We start from the raw sequence: 26,104 nt of genomic DNA on the forward strand, positions 1-26,104 counted from the left end.
GGCAATTTATAGTAGAAAGAGTTTATAGGAGGACTACAGTTTTAGAAGGTTAGAGTTCATGAACCTATCTCATGGTGGGGAGCATGGTAGCAGACATGGCACTGGAACAGAAGCTGGCAGCTTACATCTCATCCACAAGCATGAAGCCTACCCAGAGAGAGCTAACTGAGAATGGCATGAGTCTTTGAACCTCAAGGCTCACCCCAATGACACACACCTAACAATCTTTCCCAAACAGTTCCACCAACTGGGGACCACACATTCAAACACATGAGCCTATGGGGTTGTTCTCATTCAAATCACCATAGTTCATATTTTCAGGAACATGTCCTGTAGAGTGAAGCCTTCCCGCCAGCCTGGTTCCAGAGCTGCATCAGACCCAAATGAACACACAGGAGGCTATATTAATTATGAAGCTGTTGGCCGTTTGCTTGGTTTCTTACTGGCTAGCTCTGACTTAAGTATTTACTCCATAATTGTTAATCTAAGTATTTCTCTTACCGGAGAAAGGGGTCCGGACCTCTTACCCCTATGGCAGCTACATCCTGGCTCCTTGTGTTTCTCTTTCCCAGAATCCTCCTCGACTCTTAGTCCCACCTATCTTGCTTCCCTATTGGCCAACAGTGCTTTATTCAACAACCAATAAGAGACAGATTTCAGAATGACATCTCCCATCAATGTCCCGAGGTCAGAAGACAACTAGGGAGAATGAATTCTCTTCACAGCATGAGTCCTGGGGATCGAACACAGGACATCAAGCTCTTCAGCAAATGCTTTTTCCTGCTGAGCTAGTCTAATCCTGCCTGTCTTTGAAACTCAGGTCACATTTTCTACTAATCCTATGCAAACCATTCTTACCTGTGATCATTCACTGGTTTTCCAAACTCAGCATGAATTTCTGCTATTCATTTACTCTTTGTGAAATGTTGTCTTTGACTTTGAAGATGACCTTGAACTTCTGACCGTCTTGCTTCCATTTCCCATGAAAGCTGGAACTACAGTAGGAGTATCTACTGCATTTGATTTTGGTGACATTGGGGGTTGAACCCAAAGTTTTGTGCAGTCTAGATAGACTGTGTACCAACTGAACTGTATCCTAGCCATTTTTTTTTCTCGAGATAGGGTTTCTCTATATTGTTTTGGAGGCTGTTCTGGAACTCCCTCTGTAGACCAGGCTGGCTTCGAACTCACAGAGATCCGCCTGCATCTGCCTCCTGAGTGTTGGGATTAAAGGCGTGCGCCACCAACGCACAGCTAGCCATCTTTTGTACTTCAATTACTTAATGAATCCATCCATGTATTTGTCCAGTTAGATGGAACTTCTGGGGCTCATGGGTTATGACTAGCTTTTTCTATTTCCATTTTGCCTAGCCTAGTGCCCTATATTCACCAAGTATTCATCAAATGTTGATGTGATTAGATTTCGTTAGTACTTCACACCCTTTTAAAGAAAGGTGCCTTAGCACTGAAAGCCTTAAGAAACACTGAGCTGGCTGATGTCATCTTGGCTGTCTGACAGGACCAGGCGTGTGCCTGAGAGGAGTGTCAGCAGATGAAATACCTGTGCTTCAGGTTGTGCTTCCTCCTCTGCTGTATGAAGTCAGGGAAGAAAGACAGCGAGTGTAGGAGGAGGCTTGGAAAGGGAATGGATGGGAGGATACCACATTGTCAACATGGGGATTTGACTTTATTAAAACCATAAAGGGATGATGTAATGCAGAGAGGAGCTTCTTAGAACCAGTAGACTAATTTGACAAACTGGCTTCTCTGGTGCAAACCAGTTATTAATTGCTATATTATTATTTGCAATAAATTGTACCACCCAACCACTTACTTTCTTTCTCATTAGAGTGAGTCTGGAGAAAAAGCTTGAGTTTGAATAAGGAAATCCAAGAGAGGCAACATAGCATGTAGAGAGATACACTTTCTTTTACTTTTCCTAACCTGCCCTAGACCTTGGGGGTAAGGTCTCTTGCATTTAGCAGTGTGAACTGGTAGTGACAGTTCTTGGTTTCAGTGCTGCTATTTTCATTCACCCCACCTGTCTTCCTGATATTCTCCTGCCATGTACATTCAGTGGGTCAACAGCTCTACCCCTGAGGACCAGGTGTGCAGTGGACCCTCCTGGGTTTATCTATCTACTGAGGATTGATTCTACTCCACCTTTCCACTTATTTCTTCCCCTCAGATGGTAGGAAGGTAGAGAAAATAGCTTGTGATGATTGTTAAAACCTATGTTGGGCCTCCTAATATGACAGTTTACACTTTTGTCAGTAGAGAGATCTCATTATTTTTCACTTTTTTACTTTCTGTAGTGTGGACCCAGAGAAAGTAGTTTGTTAGGTTTGATTCCTCACTGATCTAGTGGATATCTTCTCATTAGAAGATAAGGTCATCTTCAAGTTCATCTCTAGTGATGCTTTGAACAGAGTATAGCTATATAATCAAGACCCTTAGAGTCAGCCAGCCAGTCTCCCTCTTTCCCTCTCTCTCTCCCTCCCTTTTTTCTTATGTGTTTTGCGAGACAGGGTTAAATTAAAATTCTATTTTGTTGTTGTTTATTTTGCTTCTTATTTGTTTGTTTTGTTTTTTGAGACTGGGTTTCTCTGTGTAATCCTGGCTGTCCTGGAACTCACTCTGTAGACCAGGCCAGCCTCAAACTCACAAAGATCCTCTTGCCTCTGCTTCCTGAGTGCTGGGACTAAAGGAGGGTGCCACCATTGCCCAGCTATAACATTTTTCTAATGACTGGACTTTTGTTTTTAAAAATACTTTTAAAAAATAAATTGTTTTCTGTTAGATACCTCCCTGCATGATGAAGTTGCCCATTAGCCTAGTGAGAAGAATAAAACTAAGTGACAGACTAAGACTATCTTGGGGAGAGGTTTGGTCCCTGGGAATAATGTGGGTTTTGGTGTCTACTCCTTTTTTTCTCTTCAAATAAATCCTCCTACACGTCCAGTCTCTGGCCCTGGGAGGGGCGGACAATAGGAATTGTTCAGGTCAGGTTTTCTGGGTGTGGTCTTATGGAACTTCCTCTGAAAGCTGACTCAAGAGTTCTCTTCCCTTGTGGAGCTGTTCCTGTTCTTACATGCCCTGCTAATTGACAGCCTTGGAATTGTGGGCAACATCATTTGGATGTGTTAAGTTGGGAATGAGGAAGGTAGAATATTTTCAGAGATCTTTGATTGAAAAGTTCCTTTCACTGGGTGAAACAGGTATCCCTAGATGTGGCTGAGACCTATACTCTTTCTTTTTGATGATACCCATTCTGCTGAATAACAATTATTTGACTTTTTGTCTTCCATAAGAGTCTGCACATCTTGAGTGCTGGGAAGGCATCTCATTCATCTTTGTGCACATGATGTTTAGCACAGGGCTCATTTCTAAGAATTAATACATGTATTCCAAAAAGCTGCACGTTGCTGGGTGTGATGCCATACACCTTTAATTCCAATACTTGGGAGGTAGAGTCAGGTGGATCTCTGTGAGCTCCAAGCCAGCCAAGGTTATTACGTAGTGAGACATTAAAAAACAAACATGTAACAAACAAACAAAGGACGACCTTTGTTATACGCCTGTAATCCTGAACCTTGGAGGTAGAGTCAGGAGGATCGGGAGTTCAAGGTTATCCTCACCTATATAATGAGTTTGAGGCCAGTCTGGGGTATAATGGGATCTTGTTTTAAAAAACAAACAAATGACTGACTAAATAAATGTCAAGTTGAGTAGTGGAGGGATGCTTTAAACGTGTGGGCTGCAGACAGGTACATGCCTAGCATACCAAATTGAGAGATATTAGAAGAAAGTGGGAATAGGCGAGAGGGAGAAGGCATTTTGTTTGGTAGATGGGACGAGTTTTTGTTGAGCTTTTTGAGAACCTGTTAGCAGTTCTATTTTTGTGGAAGAACATTGGTAGTTGTTGAGTGCCTCCTCTTTTTAGCTAATGGCCTTGGATAAGGCTTCTAGTTGACTGTGACCTTCTTTGCAAGCTGGACAAAAGAAAACCTGTCTGTTCCTCTCAACAAGGAATAGCCTTCAGCAGAGGGAGGGGCCAGCAGTCTGGCGGGTTGGGAAAGCCAGCACTGTGCCCTTGGTAGCTAGACACTGCCGAAAGACTGTTATTACAATGATTGCTCTTGGAAGACAAGAAATTTTCAGCCAGCTTTTCTGGCTTGTACCTCTCATGCCCAGTTACAGCCTCGGATTGGGTGGGTATGGACAAATATTGGGGTCACCTGAAGCTATTGGCAAATGTCATTTGTGTCTTTTTATAAGCATTACTTTTGGGTTCTTTTCCTTCCATCTATTTGTGGGACGTGTTGGCATTTAGAGCACACGGTGCTTTCTTTTGCTCATAACAAGGTGACTTTGCTCAAGAGCAGCTAGGTTTTGTCTCTGGATCAGACGGGTACAGTTCAGAGGGAGTGAGGTTCCCTGAGCCTGGTTTAGACCCTGAACAGCTGATTTCCTGTCACTATAGGGATGGGATGTGATGCGATTCTTCCCTTTCCTTCGGAAAGAAATGGATATTTTTTCATTTCCTGTTTGATAGCATAGTTTTTGAATACCAGGAGACACTTGGTGACTATAAATCAGTTGGGCGTTGGGTGGGAAGGAAGGAGGCTTTGTTTTCAGCAGAAGTTTTCATTTGAGAGAAAAAATGAGCAAGTCTAAGCTTCCTCATCCTCTTTGAAGACTTGCAGACATAAGAGCATTGTTTTGAACCCCTGTCCTGGGCTGTGCCTACTTGACCTGTGGTATTAGACCTCTTCATTCTCTAACTTAGGCCATAGAAACTCAGTTCCTCATGGGGACTTGCATGGTTCCACTCTGGCCACATTCTCTGGACAGTCCTTTATATATTTGAGCCCACTAGGAAGCAACTGTTGGAAGTGACAAGACCTTTGGAATGAAACCTGGCAGGATGTCCCTTGCCTTGACAGGGACACAGACTCCTTTGGAATCTGGCTGCCCAGATTTCCTGTCCTCTCTGCATCAGCTGACCTTGCAGCTAACTTCCCCTGAGGGCACGGGAGCGGTTATTAACAAGCAGCGCCACCTGTGGGCTCACTTGGCCACATAAATTCTCCTAAGCCAGCGCTGCCTGTTCAGTCTGGCCTGTTCTTGCTCCAGCCAGATGGAAAGCAGAGGCCACAAGGCGTTGGGAAAGAAGGCACGTGGGCATCCATCAGATCAAATGGAACTTTGTTTAGTGTTTGCGGTCCCAGGCTCCCATTTTGCAACATACTAGCTCATTTTTTAAAAGGAGCTTAGTTCTTGTTTTTAAATTTACTCAGGTTTTTCTTCTGGATCATAGAGAAATCCTTGTAAATTCTCACATAAAAAAAATCTCCAGGGAGGCTGTGGAAAAATTTTCATTTTGGGGAGCTTTTCCTCATTTGTTGGGATTTTTCCTGACTGGGTAATGAGTTTTAAAGATTCATAGATACCATTAGATAGAGAATAACTTTATCAGTAGAATTAGGGAATATTCATTCCCTCCCACCCCCTTTTTTGTTTTGTTTTCGAGACAGGGTCTTGCTGTAAAGTGCTGCACCACTCAAATAGCAAAAAATTCTTTCATCTTCTCTGGCTCTCAGGTGCCTTTCTTCCTTGCCCAGGGGTTCTCTTGTTTTTGACCATCATATTATCAGATAAATTTCCCCTCTGGGTGAAAATCAGCATTTTGCAGTTATTTGGAGTTCTAGTTGTGGAGTTCTGATTCTGGTACTTACTGACTCCGTGGCCCTGGAGAGCCAGCCACAAGCCACCTTAATCATCCCTCTAGGTGGACTAGTTCTAATTTTTTTTTTTTTTTGGTTTTTCGAGACAAGGTTTCTCTGTGGCTTTGGAGGACTAGTTCTAATTTGCAAAGACTTTGTGATAGGTGATGATAATCTTGTAGGATTTTATTAAATGTTAAGTGAGTTACTTTTGTTGTTTTTGAAACAGGATTTTTATTCAGGTTAAGTGAAGAGGACCTTGAACTGATCTGTCTCTATCTCCCAAATGTTGGGATTACTGGTGTGCATCACCTTGCTTGACTTAAATGAACACACACACACACACACACACACACATACACACACAGCTTAGGCCTCAACCTTGTCATGTAGCAGATGATTCCTGACTTACCTCTTTATAGCTTCCAAGTGCTGAGATTACAGGTATGTAATACTGTGGTAGTTAGGAGCTATTATTTTAATCATTTGTAAGTGTGCAGCTCAGTGGCATTAGAGCCACTTGTATTGTGCAACGATCACTGATGTCCATCTCCAGAACCTTTTCATTATCCTAAACTGACACTTCATACTCAGGATACAAGAAAGCTCTCTCTACTCTTAGCCATTGTCGTTTTTTGTTTTCTTGTTTTTTGAGACAGGGTTTCTCTGTGTAACTTTGGAGGCTGTCCTGGAACTAGCTCTTGTAGACCAGGCTGGTCTTGAACTCGAACTCACAGAGATCCACTTGCCTCTGCCTCCCCAGTGCTGGGATTAAAGGTGTGCACCACCAACACTTGGCCCCATTGTCTTTCTTTTTCTTTCTTTCTTTCTTTCTTTCTTTCTTTCTTTCTTTCTTTCTTTCTTTCTTTCTTTCTTTCTCTCTCTCTCTCTCTCTCTCTCTCTCTCTCTCTCTTTTTAAATTTAAATTAGAAACAAGCTTGCGTCACATGTCAATCCCCGCTCCCCCCTCCCCCAACCAGGCCCCTCAGTCCCTCATCCAATCTCCACTCTGATCCCCAGGGAGGGTGAGGCCCTCCATGGAGGATCTCCAGAGTCTGTCATTTCATCCAGAGCAGGATCTAGGCCCCCCCCCCCACCAAGAGTGCAGGCTGAGAGAGCATCCCTCTTTGTGGGATGGACAGCCAAAGTCCATTTGTATGCTCTTTCTTTTTTTCTGATTGTAAATTGAACCCAGAGCCTCATGAGTTCCAAGCATGCAGTGTACCACTAAGAAATTCCTGTCTTCCTTCTTTGCTTCCTTTTGTGTTAGTGTGTATCTGAGTGTGATATAGGGTCATATATGTGCAAAAGTACATGCATATGTGTGGAACCAGAGTAAAGTATTCTGTTTCTCTCAGCATTCTTCCTTGAATGTAGGCCCTCACTGATCATGAAGCCTCAGCTTTCCAGCTACACTGGCAGTTAGTCAGCAAGGCCTGGTGGACTTCCTGTCTCATCCTCCTTACCACTCCTGGCATGTTACATGGGTGCTGGGATCCAGACTCTGGTCTTGATGCTTGCAGACCAAGGACTCTTAACTGCTGAGCTCTCTCACCAGTCCACCAGTTTCTATTTTTTGTTTCTATGAAGTTGACTGTTCTGGTTGTTTTACATAAATGGAATCACACAGTGATTGTCCTTTTGTAATGTTTTCAAGGTTCATCCATATTATGAATCCTCCTCCTCCTTTCTCTACTACCTCTTCTCTTGTTTTTTGAGACAGACTTTAAAATGTAGCTCAGGTTGCCTCAAACGCATAGTACTTTTGTGTCAACTTACCAAATGTTGGGTCTATCAGTACAATGTGCCACACTGCCTGCCACAGCTTCCTAATCCTTTGTGCTGAGAATCAAATTCAGACTTTGTGACTGCTAGACACTACTCCACCCAGACCCTCCTCCTTTGTTTTGTTTTGAAATGGGGATTTAACAAAGTAGGTCATTCGAAATCTTGACAATTCTCTTGCTTTAGCTTCCTGAGTACTGAGCCCTCCCTCTATTTATTTATTTGTTTTTGGTTTTAAGACAGGGGTTCTCTGGGCTGGAGAGATGGCTCAGTGGTTAAGAGCACTGTCTGCCCTTCCAGACGTCCTGAGTTCAGTCCCCAGCAACCACATGGTGACTCACAACCATCTGTAATGAGATCTGGTGCCCTCTTCTGGCTTGTAGGGTTACATGCAGACAGAAAATTGTGTACATAATAAGTAAATCTTAAAAAAAAAAGACGGGTTCTGGGTGTAACTCTGGCTGTCCTAAAACTCTCTGTAGACCAGGTTAGCCTTGGATTGATTCTTTTATTGATTCATTGGTTGAGGTAAGATCTCTTTATATAGCCAGTTGAGCCTTCGAGTTTTGATCCTCCTGCATTCCCATCTTCCCGAATACTGGGATTATAAGGTGCACCATCATGCCCAACTAGACTCTGTTTATTTTGCTCAGGTTAAAACTGAGAGAATTCGCCAGGCGTTGGTGGCACATACCTTTAATCCCAGCACTCGGGAGGCAGAGACAGGGTTTCTCTGTGGCTTTGGAGGCTGTCCTGGAACTAGCTCTTGTAGACCAGGCAGGTCTGGAACTCACAGAGATCTGCCTGCCTCTGCCTCTGCCTCTGCCTCTGCCTCCCGAGTGCTGGGATTAAAGGCATGCGCCACCACTGCCCGGCTGTTTCAAACATTTTTTTTAAAGATTTTATTTATTTATTATGAATACATCATCCTGCCTCTATGTATGTCTGCAAGCCAAGAGAGGGCACCGGATCTCATCACAGATGGTTGTGAGCCACCATGTGGTTGCTGGGAATTGAACTCGGGACCTCTGGAAGAGCAGTCAGTGCTCTTAACCTCTGAGCCATCTCTCCAGCCCCCTGTTTCAAACATTTTTAATGTATTACATTCATCCATTAGTCTTGTTTTGGTAAGTATGCATTGCATGTGTGGAAGTCAGAGGACAACTTGTGAGGGTTGGTTCTCTTGTTCCTTTATATGGGTTCCAGGGATCAACTTTGGGTTGTCAGGCTTGGTGCTTTAACCTGCTATGATTCTGATGGCTTCTAAGTTACACAGTAAAGGATTGCTAAGGCACTTAAATGAGATCACAGGTAGTTCCTGAGGGTGCACGGGGGAATTACAGCTGATAAGATAAAATCTGAGGGCACAGAGTTTTACAAAGGAGTTAAAATGTTCTTGCTGTAAAAGTTCAAAGTTTTATTTGTGACATTCTCAGAAAATTGTAAGTTTATATCTGAAGGAGTAAGGTTATGTGTGTTTAGGCCTTAAGCATGATTGATTCCTATTTTAACATTCTTTTTTTGAAATCTCTATATAAAAGGAATCTTATGGTTAAGGATATAGCTCAATTAGTAGAGTGTTTGCCTAGCAGGACTATATAAACTGGGCATGCTACCTGCAATCCTCAGATGGAGCTGGGGCAGAAGTTCAAGGTCATCGTTGGTTGCATAGCATGAGAAACTTTTTTTTTTTTTTCAAGACAGGGTTTCTCTGCTTTGAAGGTTGTCCTGGAACTCACTCTGTAGACCAGGCTGGCCTCGAACTCACAGAAATCCGCCTGGGCCAGTGTTGGCATTAAAGGCATGAGTCACCAATACCCAGCCTGAAACTTTTTTTTAAAAAGCTTATATGACACAATTAACAGAAAATAATCTGAGAAATCCTGTTCACAGACAGATACCTTCGAGACACCCTTTCTTGCCAGTGCTCTCAAAGCAGATGGGGATCACATCATTAATCCTCCCACTTTTTATCCCTGAGTGAGCAAGAGCTCTGAGGGATGATTGGTTTCCAGGACCAGGGGTCTTGATCCTGTTTCTCCCTCTGTTCTGGAATTTGATATGCAGGGCACTAGTACCTCTGGGTCACATCCTGGGCAGCCAACATAGTAGCTACCGGCTTCCAGGAAGACTCACCTTAGTCAATCTTCATATCTATTCTACCAGTTACTCTGCAGATGGTTTCCTTGCCAGAAAGATTGGTGATGTGACAAAGACATCACTGAAGGATGCAGAGCTGCAGCAGACACTACATAACATACTTTCTCTTTTTCAGCCATGTGAGGTCCTGGGGTGATGACTTGCTCTTCCTTATTTTCTTTTCCCTTGAGAGGTGCTGTTGTCTCTAGACTTCACCACCATAGAGAATGGGAAGGGATGGGTAGATGGGTCACTCTCGTTTTTTGTCTATTTGCTTTCTTAAACCAAAGGTAGTAGGACTTATATTTCCTGCTCCGTGTTTCCTCTTTCCTTCCCTTTGAACAGATTAGCCAATCAAATCAGATCCTGAAGTTGAGCTCCCACCTACACTAGCATCAGGGATAAAGATGGTTGCCATAGGGCTGATGAGCTTGCTGGTTTGGGTACTGGTGCACTGTTTTTGCAAAAAGAGTTGCCGTGACAAGCTGCTTTTTCTTTACTTGTGTGTTCCTTTGTGGGCACCAACTATTTGTTTCTAACAGTTGTGAGGTCAAGGTAAACACACACACACACACACACACACACACACACACACACCCCCATAAAACAGTCTCTATATAGGCAACCTTAGAGGTAAATTTTAATTGTTCTGAAAATTTTGAATCTCAGTTTAAGAGAGACTTGTGCCTTTCTCCTTTCTTTTCCCATGCCCCTGTATCTTTCCATTTTTCTTTCTGTCTCAGGTGCAATGTTTACCAAAATTCTAAAGTAAGACTACAATCCAGTTTTGATTATTCTGCCTATTACCAGGTCTAAATACACCTGGAAAGTCCAAGAACTCACAGCAGGTCAAAGGTGAGAAGCAGAGGAGGTCCCTTCAAACATCTGTATCTATCTGTATCTATGAACTTAGACTTTTAGGGGAGAAAGGTGGTGTGGTGGTTTGAAAGGAAATGGCCCTCAAAGGGAATGGCACTACTGGGAGGTATAGAGTCCCACTTCCTGTTGCCTTTTGATCAAGATGTAGCCAGTAGCCGGGCGTTGGTGGCGCACGCCTTTAATCCCAGCACTCGGGAGGTAGAGGCAGGCGGATCTCTGTGAGTTCGAGGCCAGCCTGGTCTACCAAGCGAGTTCCAGGACAGCCTCCAAAACAATACAGAGAAACCCTGTCTCGGAGAAAAAAAAAAAAAAGATGTAGCCAGCACCAAGTCTGCCTGCACACCGCCATGCTTCCTGCAATAATAATAATGGACTAGACCTCCAAAACTGTAAGCTGACCCCTCAATTAAATGTTTTCTTTATAAGAGTTGCATAGTCATGGTGTCTTTCCTCAATAGAAACCCTAACTAAGACAAGTGGTTTATGTGGATTTATCCCCAGATCAGTCTCTGCTCTAAAGGACTTCAGTGCTCTTGGTTTTTGTTGTTTTATTTGTTTGAGACAGGGTCTTACTATGTAGAGATCTGCTTGCCAATGTCCAAGTGCTGAGATTAAAGGTGTGTGTCATTATGCCTGGCCACTGGGTTGCCTACTTGTGTCATGAATAAAGAATACATGAAGGCTAGAGAGATGGATCATCAAGAGTGACACTTGCTACTCTTGCAGAAAGACTGGAATTGGTCTCTCAGCAACCACATGTCTGTAACTCTGGTCCCAGGAGATCAGATGCCCTTTTCTAGCCTGCAAGGGAGGCATGCATGTAGTACACATACATACAAGCAGGTGTGCATGAATAAAGTTAAAATAAACAAAACCTTTTTTTTCCTCTTGAGACAGGGTTTCTCTGTGTAGGACTGGATGTTCTGTAGACCAGGCTAGTCCTAAACTCAGAGACCCAACTGCCTCTACCTCCTGAATCCTGGGATTAAACGAGTATGCCACCCTGCCCAGCAGAAGATCTTTTAAACAAGATACATCCTTTCAGTGTTTGCCCTCTTGCTTATGCATATTGGCATGCTGCTGTTGTACTTCCAGAGGCTAGGTACCACTCACCCACTGTTCAGGAACTACTCAGGGTGATTTTTTGCTGTCCATGTGGTTTGAGTGAATCAGTAACATAGTAAATTAGTAAAGGTCATTTTCTTTTCTTTTCTTTTTTTTTTTTTTTTTTGAGAGAGGATCTTAATAGTACCCTTGGCTGACCTATAGCTTACTTTGTAGACCAAGCTAGCCATGAACTCAGAGTTCTGCCTGCTTTTACCTCCCCAGTGCTGAGATTAAAGATGGATGTCATCACACCTGCTAAGGCCATATTTACTATTAGTTTCTGCTTTAGCCAGGTGTGATAGATGATACATGCTCATAATCCTAGCATTTGAAATGAGAGGTTAAAGCAAGAGGATGGTACCTTCAAAGCCAGCCTGGGCTACATAATGGGGAAAAAGATTTTTTAAGGCCACTATAGAAGAGGATCTAAAAATGAATTAATTTTTTTTGGTTGTGTGTGCATATGTATGCATGGGTGTGGGCTCATGCAGAGACTAACTTTCAGGAATAGGCTCTCCCCTATTCTGAAGACTGAGCTCAGGTCATCAGGCTTGCTTGGCAATGGTCTTACCTGTGGAGCCTTCTTGGTTTCCCTCCTTTTTCTTTTTTAAATAGGAAGGTTGAGGGGATGGCTTAGTTTGCCACATAAACATTAGGAACTGAGTTAGATCCTCAGTATCTATGTAAAAAGCTTGGTGCGATAATGAGTGCCTTTAATCCCCATGCACACGCATGAACACACACACACACACACACACACACACACACAGTGAAAAGGGGGGATTCATTTTAGAGAAGCATAGAGTAAATACGGGCGACAGTAGGGGGCACTTGTACAGCAGTGGAGTAAAGACAAGCGCACAAGTGTTCATTTTGAAACTTGGCCTCTGACTCCAACTTTTTCTTTGGGAAATAAATGCTTTTTTTCTATGTAACTTATTCATGTAAAATTGCAAGTTATATAAACTATTTGACCAGATAGAGTCTTCTTATTTTTTTATTGAGTAAAAAAATATATTTTCTTCAGAGTATGTTGAATTTACATCTTTACTTTTAGATGCTCTTTGGCAAGTAAGAATTGCTAGTTAAATGTATATTTGGGCTAGGGTTTTAGCTTGGTGGTAGAATTTTTTCTTTGTATGTATGATGTCCAGTGTTTAATCCCCAGTACTGAAGGAAAAGTATATTATCTCATCCAACTACTTCCACATATAGAACAAAAATGTGTCTACGGTATTTATAGGAAGCCTTTCCTCTGTGTGTGTGTGTGTGTGTGTGTGTGTGTGTGTGTGATACTAGGGATAGGGATGAGTCCAGGGCTTTGCATATGCTAGGTGAGTGCTACAATGTTATCTGAGTGCTGGGAGACAGAAGCAGGCAGATCTCTGTGAGTTCAAGGCCAGTCAGGGCTACATAGTGAGAGCCTGTTTTAGAAAGAAAGAGAAAGGAAGGAAGGAAGGGAGGGAAGAAGGGAGGAAGGAAGGAAAGAAGGGCAAGTATGCAAGCAAACATCAAATAATGAGGGTACTTCTTACTGTATTTGAATAGAGGTTTCACAAACTTGAAGAATGGTTGAGAGGGTTAAACTCAGCTAGTGTAGGAGGATTGCAAATTTTCAGCCAGCTTATATAAGATAACAAATTCCTGGCTGTATTGAATAATGATATTGAAAAATTCTAAAGGACAAAACGACTATCAGGAGCTTTTTTTTTCATTCCCAGTTAGAGCTTCCATGAGGAATAACAGTATAATTTTCAAATTGGCCTATGCAGAAATAACATAATTATAGGTATTTTATATTCCATGCATATGATATAACTGGCTCCTAATTACTCATGAAAATAGAGTGCATTCTGTACTGAATACTTCATATCACAGGTCAATCCTAGAACAAATTTTAACCAGTTTCTTTGCTGACTTGAATTATGAGGCTTATTTTATTTATTTATTTGTTTGTTTATTTAGTGTGTGTGTGTGTGTGTGAGAGAGAGAGAGAGAGAGAGAGAGAGAGAGAGAGAGAGAGAGAGAGAGAGAGAGAGAGAGAGAGAGAGAGAGAGAGAGAATGAATGCAGGTGCAAGTGGAGTCTGGGAGAGGGTGTTATATACCCAGAAGTAGAGTTACAAGTGATTGTGAGGAGTCTCATGCAGCCTGGCCACCCTAGAACCAATCAGTCTAGCCTTAAGTGAACCACCACTTAGGCCTCCTCCCCAACCCCACACTTTAGTGCTGTCAGATTGAACCCAGGGACCATTGAGCTGTTTACAAAATGTGGCTGCAGGGACTTCTAAATCTCTCACTTGAAACCTCATGTTCTAAAATCTATGATAGTGCACACCTGTAACACCAGCTACCGAAGAGCTAATGCGGGAAGCTAAACGTTTAAAGCCAGTTTAGGTAAGATAGCAAGTTTATGCCAGACTGGACAACCTTGTGACAGCCTAAATTAAAAACAAAACCGCTCCACATTCTTACATTCTTTCCAACCAAACAGGTGGTGTGTGTGTGTGTGTGTGTACAGTGTTTCTCTATGTAGTTCCAACCAAACAGGTGGGGTGTGTGTGTGTGTACACACACACACACAGCGTTTCTCTATGTAGTTCAGGCAGTCCTGGAATTTGATATACATACCAGGCTGGCCTCAAACTCAGAGATCCTCCTGCCTCCTCCTCCTCCTCTTCCTCCTCCTCTTCCTCTTCCTCCTCCTCCCCAGTGCTGGTATTAAAGGTGTGAACCATGCCTAGCCTTTTTATGAGTCTTACCATTTGCTGCTGTGTGTAGTGACTTGTATGCCATGCCTGGCCGACTGCTTTGCAATGAATGTCCTTAAAGGAAAGTGTAATGCCTTAACTTGTGTAGTTTGCTCAGCACAGCAATATATCAGTAAACATTTGTGAAAGGTTTTTAATGTGAGACAGTGAATGCGTGTGCCTAGTATAGTGGCTAGCACACACATGCATGCAGTAGTTAGGAAGAATGTATATGCCATTTACTCAGTTTTAAGTTTATAAAATGCCTTATATGACTTATTTCCCCTAGTTCCCAGGATCTAGGCAAACACTATCACTGAACATCATCCCAGTTCTGACTTTGATTTTTTTTTTCATTATTGGTGCTTATTGAACCTAGGCAAAGTACTCTGTCACTGAGCCACACTCCTATATCCTTTCCCCCTTAAACTTTTTTTTTAAATCTCACCATGTATCCCTTGTTGGCCTGAAACTTGTTATGTGGCCTAGGCAGGCCTTGACTTTGTAATCTTCCTGTGTCAACCTCGTAAGTAGTTGAGATTACAGGCCAGGCCACTGGGTCCTGATGATAATGATATTTTTGGCTTCTATCTTTAGCTCCATTTCACACTTAATGAATGGTAAGATCAGAAAGGCGTAGTGACAGGAGCAAAGACTCACAGGTGCGCAGCAACAGAGCTAGGTTTCATGCTGACAGGCAGGCTGCCTGTACCATTCACATGTATTCTTAACCATTATGCTATGGTCAGTTGGTTCAGGAGGTTTTTGCCTTATTGTTCCTTCTAGACTCTTCGACTGTCTTGGGTGTGGCTCAAATACAGACAAGCCAAAGCAGCATAATTTGTGAATATGCTCCTGGGTTTCTTCACCTTGAACCAGCATCAGAACCACCTGGAGAGCCTGTTAAAACAGATTGCTGGGTTCCTCCCTGGTTCTGGCTCAGTATGTACTGAATCACGGGTGGGGCTTGAGAATTTGTGTTTGTTATGAGTTCTCAGGAGATGCCAATGCTGCTAATCTGGGGACCACTGGTGTCCAGTATTGAGATTAAGATGGGCATGAAGCTGTCAGCGTTTGAGTCTTGGCCTTGCCACTTACTAACTGAACTTGGCAAATGCTTGACTGTTCATGTGCTTTGCTGATAGTACCTGCATTGTAGGATTCTTGGGAAGACTGAATGAAGTAGTCTGTATAGAGTGCTTGAAGTATGTGGCCTTTGCTACAATGGTGATGAGATAACTTCTATCTTTTGTAAACTTTAGGGTCTGGTTCTTACACTAATGAGTAGTAAAAGTAGGGATTCAGGTCTCAGAGGAGAGGTGAGTGGGACTAGAAGATACTGGATGTTAGAGTTGAAAGGTTGGGATCGGGATCATTAGGGGTTTGGGTTTCACCAAGGACGGGAGGGGGGTTGGAAGGCGGGGGTCAAGTTGTCTGCACACAGTTTGTCTAGAGCTGTTGCCTATCTTGTCCTAAGGTTACTGGCAGCTTTTGCTTCTTGTGAAGAACAATGGCAAAGGAAGTGCTTTGCTGCCGGCTTCTGGAGCTAGGCTCAGCAGCCTTTATCCTCCACAGCTGCTGCACATACTTTTGGTTCTTGCTGAGAAAGACAGTTGTTAGGTTTGGAAGTCTTCAGATTCCAGAGCCAGCTGGACAGCTGACCTCCTGGTAGCTGTTTCCCAAACTGCCAGCTCTGTCTGTCACCTCATATCCCTGGGCCCCCCTTTTTTTGACTTTGGAGTGGTAGTCTATCTTTAGTGAGCTAGACAATTAAAAGGTTGGGGGAGACCATAGATGGGGTATTTGAGCCAAGGACAAAATGTATCCTGTCCCCAAACTTTAACCCTTTCATCCTCTCAAGTGACCACTTTCAGTGCTAGCTCATGGGTGGGAGGCAGTGTTTATTTTTTGGTGTCTTGAATAAAATATTTAGGGGAAGGAGTGGGGAGATGTTCATGCCTCTCCATTTATGGCTGAGCAATGCTTGGCATTCTACAGAGGGTGCTGTAGGAACTGTGGGAGAAAGAGCTCTGCTTTCTGATTGGTCACCTTCCATTCAGGGTGATTAAGGATACCTTGTGAGGCTCCAGAGGAGAACAAGTATTTCTTAGACTCACATGAGCCCCAGCTGATTTTTCTGGGCATCTTCTACTCTCCCAGGCTGCTGAGTCACCGCGTAGGAATGGCTAGAAATGGCAGTAGCCAGGTTGCTGCCTGGAGCACCTAGAGGGCTCTTGGCATACTGCAATGTTGGTGTTGGTCTCCTAGACACACATTGGACCTCTTCAGGCTCTTCAGATCATGGGCTGGGACTTAACTCTCCCTCCAGTTTGTTCCAGGAGGCACTGACCTACTTTTCAAGGACAATTAAGTGTTTGTGAGCAAAGTGAAGGTGAACTAGAGTTACATTAAACAAACATTGGGAGTTACTTTTTCCGTTTCACACATCAGAGCCTATCTCAGTCCAATGGAATGGTAGACTAGGTGTTGGGGACCAGATTCCACATGCTTATCCAGATGGCCACCCAGCTCTTAAATTCTTGTCAGTACACTTTAATATTAGAAGTTTCCTTTCATAATCACACACCCATTGTCTTTACCACAAGGTTTGGAAGGAGATGAATTGCCTGTTAAGAGGCAGCAGTACCTTTAGGTGACAATATTCTTGTTGGTTTGTAGCATCTCTGAGAGGGTTCAAGTCTCTGTTCTCTAAGTAAGTGGATTCTTTAGGTTTTCTTTTCCTTATAAGGCAAGAGACCTGGAACTAGTGTGTGTATGAGCTTTCAATAAATAAAAGAAAACTCAGCAAGAATTGGTGTTAAAAAATTAGATTCAGTAGCAGGGCATTGGTGGCACACACCTTCAACCCAGGACTCAGGAGGCAGAGGCAGGCGGGTCTCTGTGAGTTCGAGACCAGTGTGGTCTACAAGAGCTAGTTCCAGGACAGCCTCAAAAGCCACAGAGAAACCTTGTCTCGAAAAAACAAAAAACCAACCAAACAAAAAATATTAGATTCAACTACCAGAAACAAAATTTATTTTTACTGGTGCTGGGGATGGAACCCAAGGCTTAACTCTTACCCAGTCTAGGCAAGCACTGGGATATACTCCCAGGCCCCAACTTGCAGTTGACAGTGATCCTGGACCTCGTTTACCTCCTTATCCTCCTCAAACTTCTGCTTTTCTGTTGGGTGTAATTATTATGCTGGGGCTGTTCTTACTGCTGTGTCTTAGCATTGGGGGAAGATCCAAGACCCTAAAGACAGTGAGCGACTCTTGTCCTACACTGGCTGGCTGCAAGGCCCAGAGGGAATTGATAAAAGGCAGTGAGGCATTTTTTTTAGACTTTTATTTTCAGCAACAGCATAGGCACAAGAACCCATGATTTCTTATAATGAAAGAAAAGTTATTTAAAAGTTTTTGGTGGCCCAGCCTTCAAACCCAGCATGTGGGAGCTAGAGGCAGGTCTACATAGTGAGTTCTAGGCCAATCAGGGCAATACAGTGAGACTGTTTCAAAACAAAAACAAACAAGTTATTGATATTGTAACTAATGGACCAGGTGTGCTGCTCAGTGTAGGATGCTTGCATAGCATATTTGAGGCTCTGGGTTTGATGCTCAGCATTGCAACAAGGGAAAAAAAAAAGAATGAAATGATACTTCATTCCAGTATGCAATGCAGGTCACGTCTCTGACTTAAGGGGCCTAGGGGAGAACTTTCCCCTGCCATTGGAATTCCCTCTATCAAGCTTAGAGTGTCAGTCTCATCTAGAAACCAGCTTCCATACAAGAGTACAGGTTGGAAATAAACTTGGAATCAGGAGTCTTGTAGGCAGGTAGCCACTTCTTTTGGGGGAAGAGAGTTTGGGTGACCAGATCCTAGAGCTTTGGTACACCCTCCTTTTTCCACTTCTCCTATTCTTTTTTTGCTGAAGAAACCTGGTCTCTGCTGTTGCCCAGTCTGCCATATTGCTTGTGGTGTCAATACCTCTCTGACCTTCCCTTGCTTCCAGTCCTTGTCTTCCTTTTGCCCACTCCTTCCCATTCTCCAGGGTTGGGTCCTGGTCATTCTCTCGACTGAGCTTCTGAGTGACTGACTCCTTCACTGATTCATGAGTGCCACCACTTGGCTGCCACTCCTGCCTGAAATCTTTTCATTCTGTCAAGTTGATTCCAGTTCCTTCCTTTCCCCTGCAGCTACTCTTCCAGACTTGCTTCACAGTCCTAGCTCGTCACCCCACCCAGCCTTGTCCACTCCCTTCAAGCCTTTCCTTCCTACACCTTACCTTTCATTTCACCTGGAATCTCTACCAGTCTTCACCCCCTTCCCTGATTTCAGAAGCAAGTTGCTAGATAAATTCCTAGTTTGTCTTTTCCAGGAAGCGTCCTCCACCCTAAGTAAAATTTCTATAAGTTTATCCCCATCTCCCTCCCTGTCTTCTTCCTCTCTTTATGTTTCTTTAGTCTTCTTGATGAATATTGCCAGCCTGTCCTCACAATTGAAATTGCTCTCACTTGCATGACCTACTTAAAGAACTTAGTCTTTTTTTTGTTCTTGTGATGTGTAAGCTTGCCACAGCTTTTGATAGTTTTAAACTTCATTTTTAAGCCTCATTTTTTTATGTCAACTTACCCGTTCTGACTATTTCATTTATTAACTTCATCTGTGTATGTAATGACGGTTCCCAAATCAGACTCCCTGACTACGAGTCCCCCTCCCCCAGGTTCATACTTGTATGTTTAGACTTGAGTTCTGAGGGAAGGTTGAGAAGCAATGTATACTTGTATGTAAAGTGTGTGCTGTGTTTTTGCACTTAGGAGTCTACAGAAATGCTAATGTGTTCTTTTCCAAGCTGTGCTCATAGCCACCCTCTTCCTTTCCCTTGCCTAAACCCACTTCTCTTGACCATCTATCCCAACAACTATCTTCTCCATATTCATGTCACAGCTCTGAAAAGGATTATCAGTTATACATCTTGTTGATGTCACTTTTGCTTTGAATTTACTTTCTGATTTATCTGCTTCACAAACACTTGTTTATACAGTAATCTTTTGTTCCCAATGAAAAGTAACTGGTGTGTGGTGTTTTTACTGTCTACCCCAACCAGGGAAATTTTACTTCTCACCAAGCTCTTGTGGTATTTTGTACATCCTCTTGTCTTTGTACTTATCATTTTATTAGCAGTTATCTCTATAGTTGTATGGCTCCCCAAGATGGAGGGTTCAGTGAGAGCAGACTGTACTGTCTTCATCTGTTTCTTTGTGCCACAACAGTTGGTTGCATTGTTGGATTGTCTGTTATGTTCCAGATAGCTTCAGATAAAGGATGCTTGAGAAAATCTGCTATGCTACTGTTGGATGTTTAGTTAAATTGTAGCATAATTACCTCTCTTCATTTTCCTTAATAAAATAACCATGTCTTTTAGAAAAATTATAAAATAATGAGCAAAAGTATAAAATGAAACCAACCTAAAACTGTAGTATAGGATTGTGAACTCAGAGCCTTGTGGAAGTTAGGTAAGCACTATATTCTCTCTCTCCCCATCCCCATTTTTATTCTGTGAGAATTTCATGCATATAATGTATTTTGATCAAATCCACCCTCTTTTTCCTTTTTTTCTATTTTGCCCCCTGGCTTCCCCACCCTATTTTGCTTTTATGTGTTCTCTTTTTAAACCCAGTTAGAGTATGTGGGTGCAGGACAGTGTACTGGAGTGTGGGCAGCCTCTCAGAGTTCACACCTCTTCCCCCTCACCAAGTGGCCATCAATGGCAAGAAACTCCTCAGCTAGAGGTGGGTCTTCTTGAGCTCCTCCCCATCTGGGTTGGGATTTGATGAATTTTCTTTCAGACATGTACTTCTGTAAATATATATGGTAATTATTTTGCAAAAAAATACTGTTTGTAACATGTTCACTTACTGAATACCAAGATCTTTTAGTGTCAAAAATTATAAATTGGTGTACAGTATGGTGGTGCACACTTTGAATTCCAGCACTCAGAAGGTAAAGACATCTAAGCCAGAGGCTAGCCTGGTTTACATAGTGAGTTCCAGAACAGCCAGGACCATGTACAAAGTCTCAGAAAACAAACAAACAAGCAAACAAAAAGTTTGGTATCAATTTAAATGGCTTTCAATGTTCCCTTATATGAAAATATTGCTCTTTTTTAAATTAAAAAATATTTTATGTATATGGGTATTTCAGTTGCATGTATGTCTTTGTACTATATACATGCTTAGTGTCCTAGTGGAGGCCAGATGACAGTGTGGAAGTGGAGTTAAAGATGGTTGTGAACCACCATGTGGGTCCTGAGAATTGAATTTGGGTTCTCTGGAAGAGCAGCCAGTGGAAACACCAAGCGATCTCTCCAGCCCCAAATGTGTTGCTCTTATGTCAGTTTCCTGTTACTGTATTTTAAAAATAAGTATGGCATTATTTGGTAGTATAAATAGTGAGGTGAATAAAGTTGTATTATAAAAATATATTTCACACCAGGCTAGTGCTGCATGCCTTTATTAATCCCAGCCATCAGAAGGCAGGCTGATCTCTGTGAGTTTGAGGCCAGTCAGAGATCATATGATAAAACTCAGTCTCAAAAAATATGACAAAATCAGGCCTGGTGGCACACCCCTTTAATCCCAGCACTTGGGGGGCAGTGAGTTCAAGGTCAGCCTGGTCTACAAAGCTAGTTTCAGGACAGCCAGGACTGTTACACAGAGAAATCCTGTCTCAACAAACAACAACAACAAAAAACCTAACAAAAATCAAACCAAGATTAAAAAGCAAAACAAACAAATAAAACTCATAAACTAGGAGCTTAGTGATTAGGAACATTGACGACTCTTGCAGAGGACCTGGGTTCAGATGCCCACAATTATCTGTAATTTGTTCCCCAGGTGATCAGATACCTTCTTTTGGCTTCCACAGACACCTGGTACACTTACATATATGGAGGCAGAATACTCATACACATAAAATAAAAATAAATAGTTCTAAAACAAGAAGGTAATAACATATGCTCTGTTTTGTTTAACTTGTTTTCTTTTTTGGAGAAGGGGGTTTTGTGTATAGTCTATGTTGGCCTCAAACTTACAATTCTCTGGCTCCAGCCTCTGGATTGCCAGTATTATAGGCCTGTTCTTTCATTCTGGTTCAGGCATATATGCACATCTTTAAGGAAAGTTTTTAGATTTGGAACCGTGGGGTCAAAGGATAGGAATAATGACCTTAGTGAATAGTTAGACCCATTGCTAAGTTTAAAACTATTTGTTACAAATAGTTCAGTCTTATAACCAGAGGTGATGCCATAGAAGGTGCAGATGTTTCCAGTATTTGTTAAAGACATGTGGACTTTCTCATTGAAGTTCTATAAGGTACTTTCTTTGATCCCTTAATTTTGTGATGTTTTCTCAGAACTTGTGCTCTGCTGTCTTGAAGTCAGCACCATGTGCTCTGCCTTGGGATTTCTTTTTAAATATAACCCCATTGTTATCAAAAGGCAGTTTCAAGGGAAAATATCATTATACTATATTTAGTGTCTGGAATCTGATTTCTTAAAAATGTTTATTTTGCCTCTTTCCTCTGCTAAAGGTAACAAAACAATGCTACTGAAGTGGGCAGCCTGTGCTTTTTTGTAGACTTGTTTGCTTTTTCTGGCAGACCCACCCAGGTGAATTGAGCCAGTAAACAGCTTTCTTCTAATTATTATTATTATTTCATTATTTATTTGTTTATTAGAATAACCAATTGTGGTTTTCCTAAGCTGTAGCCTATCTTTAGCTGATTTCAGTGCCACTGTGTTCTCCATGCCTTGATAGTAGTGGTGATAAATTATTATTATTATTATTTTTTTTTTTGAGACAGGGTTTCTCTGTGGCTTTGGAGGCTGTCCTGGAACTCTCTCTGTAGACCAGGCTGGCCTCGAACTCACAGAGATCCGCCTGCCTCTGCCTCCCGAGTGCTGGGATTAAAGGCCTGCACCACCAACGCCCAGCTGATAAATTATTTTTAGAGGAGGTGACTTCTACTCCTTAATAGTTGGGACTGTGCTGGGATACATTTGTTGAAATTGATTTTCTTCCTTCCTATCTCTGATGGAGATCTAAAAGCCCACTCTAGTGGTAAGTGAATCTTTGATCGTTTTTTAGGACCTCATAGTGCCTGGCAGTGAAGCTTTCTTTCAGGTGTTTTATGATTTTATAAACTGCAACAGCAACCTCAGTCTCAGGCAGGGTTTGCATCTAAACTCGGCAGGAGCAGGTGCCCTAGGGTAGGTACGTTTGCCTTCCTTTCTTCCTGGTTGCTTGGACTTTCTTACCTTGTTGGTTCTTATAGTACTCTACCAGTGTGGAGATGTACTCAACCATTTCTCCATGGCAAAAAGAAAAGGATTGTGGTGGTTTGAATAAAAATGGCCCCTCTAGGCTCATATATTTGATGCTTAGTCATAGGGAGTAGAACTGTTTAAAAGGATTAGAAGGATTAGGAGGTGTGGCCTTATTGGAGTGGGTGTAGTTTTGTTGGAGGAAATGTGTTTTTGAGGGTAGGCTTTGAGGTTTCAAAAACCCAGGGCAGGCCCAGTGTCTCTCCCTGCCTGTGGATCAGGGTGTAAAACTCTCAGTTACTTCTTCAGTGTCATGTGTGGCATTGTGATTGCCATGCTGATAATGGATTAACCTCTGAAACTGTAAGCAAGCTCCCAGTTAAATGCTTTAAAAAAAAAAATCAGAGTTGCTTGGTCATCTCTTCACAGCTATAGAACAGTGGCAAAGACTAGGACCAAGAAGTATTAACTGATTTGAGGGTCTGTGGCCCTCATGGATCATCTTTCACAATATTGTCAGGCCCTGTAGTGTATAAGCCACACTGACCGAGTACTTCCTAGGCCTGGGCTGGGCTGAGTTCCTTGTACCCTCTTGTCCAGACCTGCGCTTGGTTCTCTTTGAAGACTCCTTTGGCTTACTTTTCTCTGTCGAAGCATGAGGGAGGTCTCACCTCTTGTCTTCTCTTCCTCGTCCCTGGAGAGGTAGCTTTGGCTCTTTCTTCAGAGGGCAAACTCATTTTCTCTCCAGTAAGCCAGAGGACCAGGTGTAATTCAGCCCTTCTCGATCTCAAACATACCACCATGGAGAGACAATGAAGAAAGTGACCTTTGCTGCTCTCAGAATAAGACCCTGAACCTGGCACCTGTTTTCATTACTGGCCCCTGAAATTACTGGGGACATTTTTGTTCTCTCCCTGGGCCAGCTGTTGCTTTGGGATAGTGGTGGCAACTGGCTGTCAGAGTATCAGTTGTGCTGCAAAGAAATTCCATGTATTTACATAAGGCCCTTACTCTCTGTGTCCTTCAACCTCTTGTCTTCACAGTTCATGTGGAGAATGAGCAGTGGGAAGTCATCTGTACCCCCAAGTTGATGACACCATGACCATCATTTCTCAGGAGGAAACACTGCCCTTTCTTTTTCCTCCTCTCTCACAAGAGTTCAGTGTCCCGTCCCTAGTCAGTGTCTGGACCGCAGTGAGCATTTAAAAAGAGTGCGTGTGGAAAGAAAGGTGGGACAAACTTGACCCAGCCACCCAGGTTTAGTGTTGCTGAGCGGATAGGCAAGTGCCCTGTGGGAAGAGGATCTTTGTTTAGCAGAAGGATTGCTTTGCAGGGAGTTTTGGAGCCACTTATTTCCAGAGGAGCCTTGGGAAGCTGTGTTGAGTCCAGGAGGGCTTGTTCTCTCTTTTTAAGCCTGGCTTAGAGCTTTCTTTTCAGCCCCAGTTCTGTTGGCACACTGCCTCTCCTTTCTCAGGAGCAGTGTCCTCAGTTTGACTTAGGCTTCATGTCACCTGGCTTCTGTCTCCAGCCCACTTGAAGGTAGGGCAACACATTCTTTTTGAACAGTCACTCCATTATTTCCAGTCAAGCCAAAAACCATCAGGACCATACCCGGTGTTTGGATTCTACACTTCTCATCTGGCTGCATCAAGTCAAGCTCCACTCAGCTCTTAGGTGTTTGTGTCTGTGTAAGGGCTGTGGGAGACAGCGGGGCCTTTTTCCCCTTTGTCAGCAGCTGGCTAGTGAGTGCCTTTGGATTGCCAGAGCCTAAGCTATCCACATTTGTCTGTCTGTGTCTGAAAGGTAAGTCTCTCTTACTACCTGAGCTACACCTTTGTGAAACTTAGTGGAGGATAAAAGACAAATAGCCACAGAGCATGTAGAGGTATTTGGACAATGTTACTCTGAAATACTTAGTTTCTGGGGAGAAAGACCTCTGTCTCCAAGAATGCAATTGGAGTCCAGACTGTTTCACCCTGCTCCCCAAAGAGCCTCCAACTGGAACCACCACTCATTCAGTTATTCCAAACATCCTTGTTTTTGTTTAATTTTTATCTGATAAAATTTTGTTAAACAATTTTATGGTGCAACACACAGAGGAAATGACAAACCAGCATGTGTTATCTTTTAAATGCACTCAGTTTAAGTGGTTGTTTTAAGTTGTCCCTGCAGTCAGCTTGCTGTTGTGGAGTCTGCTTTCCTCCTGGAGGTGGGAGAAATATCTGAATAGACTTAGGTCTGAAGGACTCCGCTCTTCTCTGGCAGGTTGATCCACTTTATACCTCATTGGGTTTAGTATTTATATTCATATTTCATTCTGCTAATTGCTTGGTCCAGAAGAGGTTGTTACCTGAGGTTATCTCAAGGCATCTTTACTTGAGGGTTCCTGACCCCTCTCCATTCATAAATGATTTGAATAGAGATGAATATGTGTTTTTTACTAGGAAAGATTATCCTTAGTTTTTGTCATATTCTCAGTGATGTTTTTGATTAAAAGAAAAACTAAGAACTAGCATTTTATAAGTATTTGGACTTCTTGTCCACATAGCTAGTTAGTGGCAAAACTGAATCTTGAGATAGTCTCTGAATTAAAATTTTGACTCTGTATCTAAAGTTCTTTCCACTAAATGCTATTGCCTGTTCTTTTCCTGGAGAAACAAGTAGAATAGCTCCAGAAGACCAACATGATCTAGACTCCATGTTGGGTTTTTTTTTTTGTTTGTGTTTTTGTTTTGAGACATGGTTTCTCTGTAGCTTTGGAGCCTGTCCTGGAACTCACTCTGTAGACCAGGATGGCCTGGAACTCAAAGAGATCCACCTGTCTTTGCTAGGATCAAAGGTGTGTGCCACCACTGCCCAGCTAGACTCCATGTTTATTTTACTCAGTCCACAGCTGCTTCCATAGATGAAGAATCCAGTTGCCATGAGTGAATCAGGTAGTTTGCTTGTTTGTTAGACTGAATGATTTGTGTTTTTTTTTCTCCCAGTGCTGGAGGAATCTAGAGCATCATAAAATCTATACTTCTCTTTTTTCCCCCCACTGTATTCAAATATTTAATTTCTGATCTTACAGTATTAAATTCCTATTTATCTTGCCCACTAAGTTGCTTTTTGAGATCCGAATCAGGCATTTCCATTTCCATTATGTGAACCCTAATGCTTAGATTTCTACAAAGTGGTTGGCTACCTTGTTGTGACATGAGAAAAAATTTTTTTGTATTTTTGGTTTTTCAAGACAGGGTTTCTCTGTGGCTTTGGAGGCTGTCCTGGAACTAGCTTTTGTAGACCAGGCTGGTCTCGAACTCACAGAGATCTGCCTGCCTCTGTTTCCCAAGTGCTGGGATTAAAGACATGCGCCACCACTGCCTGGCTGAAAAAGTGCATGTATGTATCTATT

The 26,104-nt window shown here is 42.6% G+C and overlaps 1 protein-coding gene and 1 pseudogene across 9 annotated transcripts in view; one reads left to right on the plus strand and one right to left on the minus strand.

Annotated features, from left to right (window-relative positions):
• The window catches only part of Macf1 (microtubule actin crosslinking factor 1), a 332,217-nt gene that overhangs the window by 48,243 nt on the left and 257,870 nt on the right, over nt 1–26,104 (plus strand). The gene's annotated exons all lie outside the window — the stretch shown is intronic.
• On the minus strand, nt 9,399–22,750 carry LOC106022356 (annotated as a pseudogene).

Source organism: Mesocricetus auratus, unplaced genomic scaffold (assembly GCF_017639785.1).
Source record: "Mesocricetus auratus isolate SY011 unplaced genomic scaffold, BCM_Maur_2.0 Super-Scaffold_100014, whole genome shotgun sequence".
Classification (NCBI taxonomy): domain Eukaryota; kingdom Metazoa; phylum Chordata; class Mammalia; order Rodentia; family Cricetidae; genus Mesocricetus; species Mesocricetus auratus.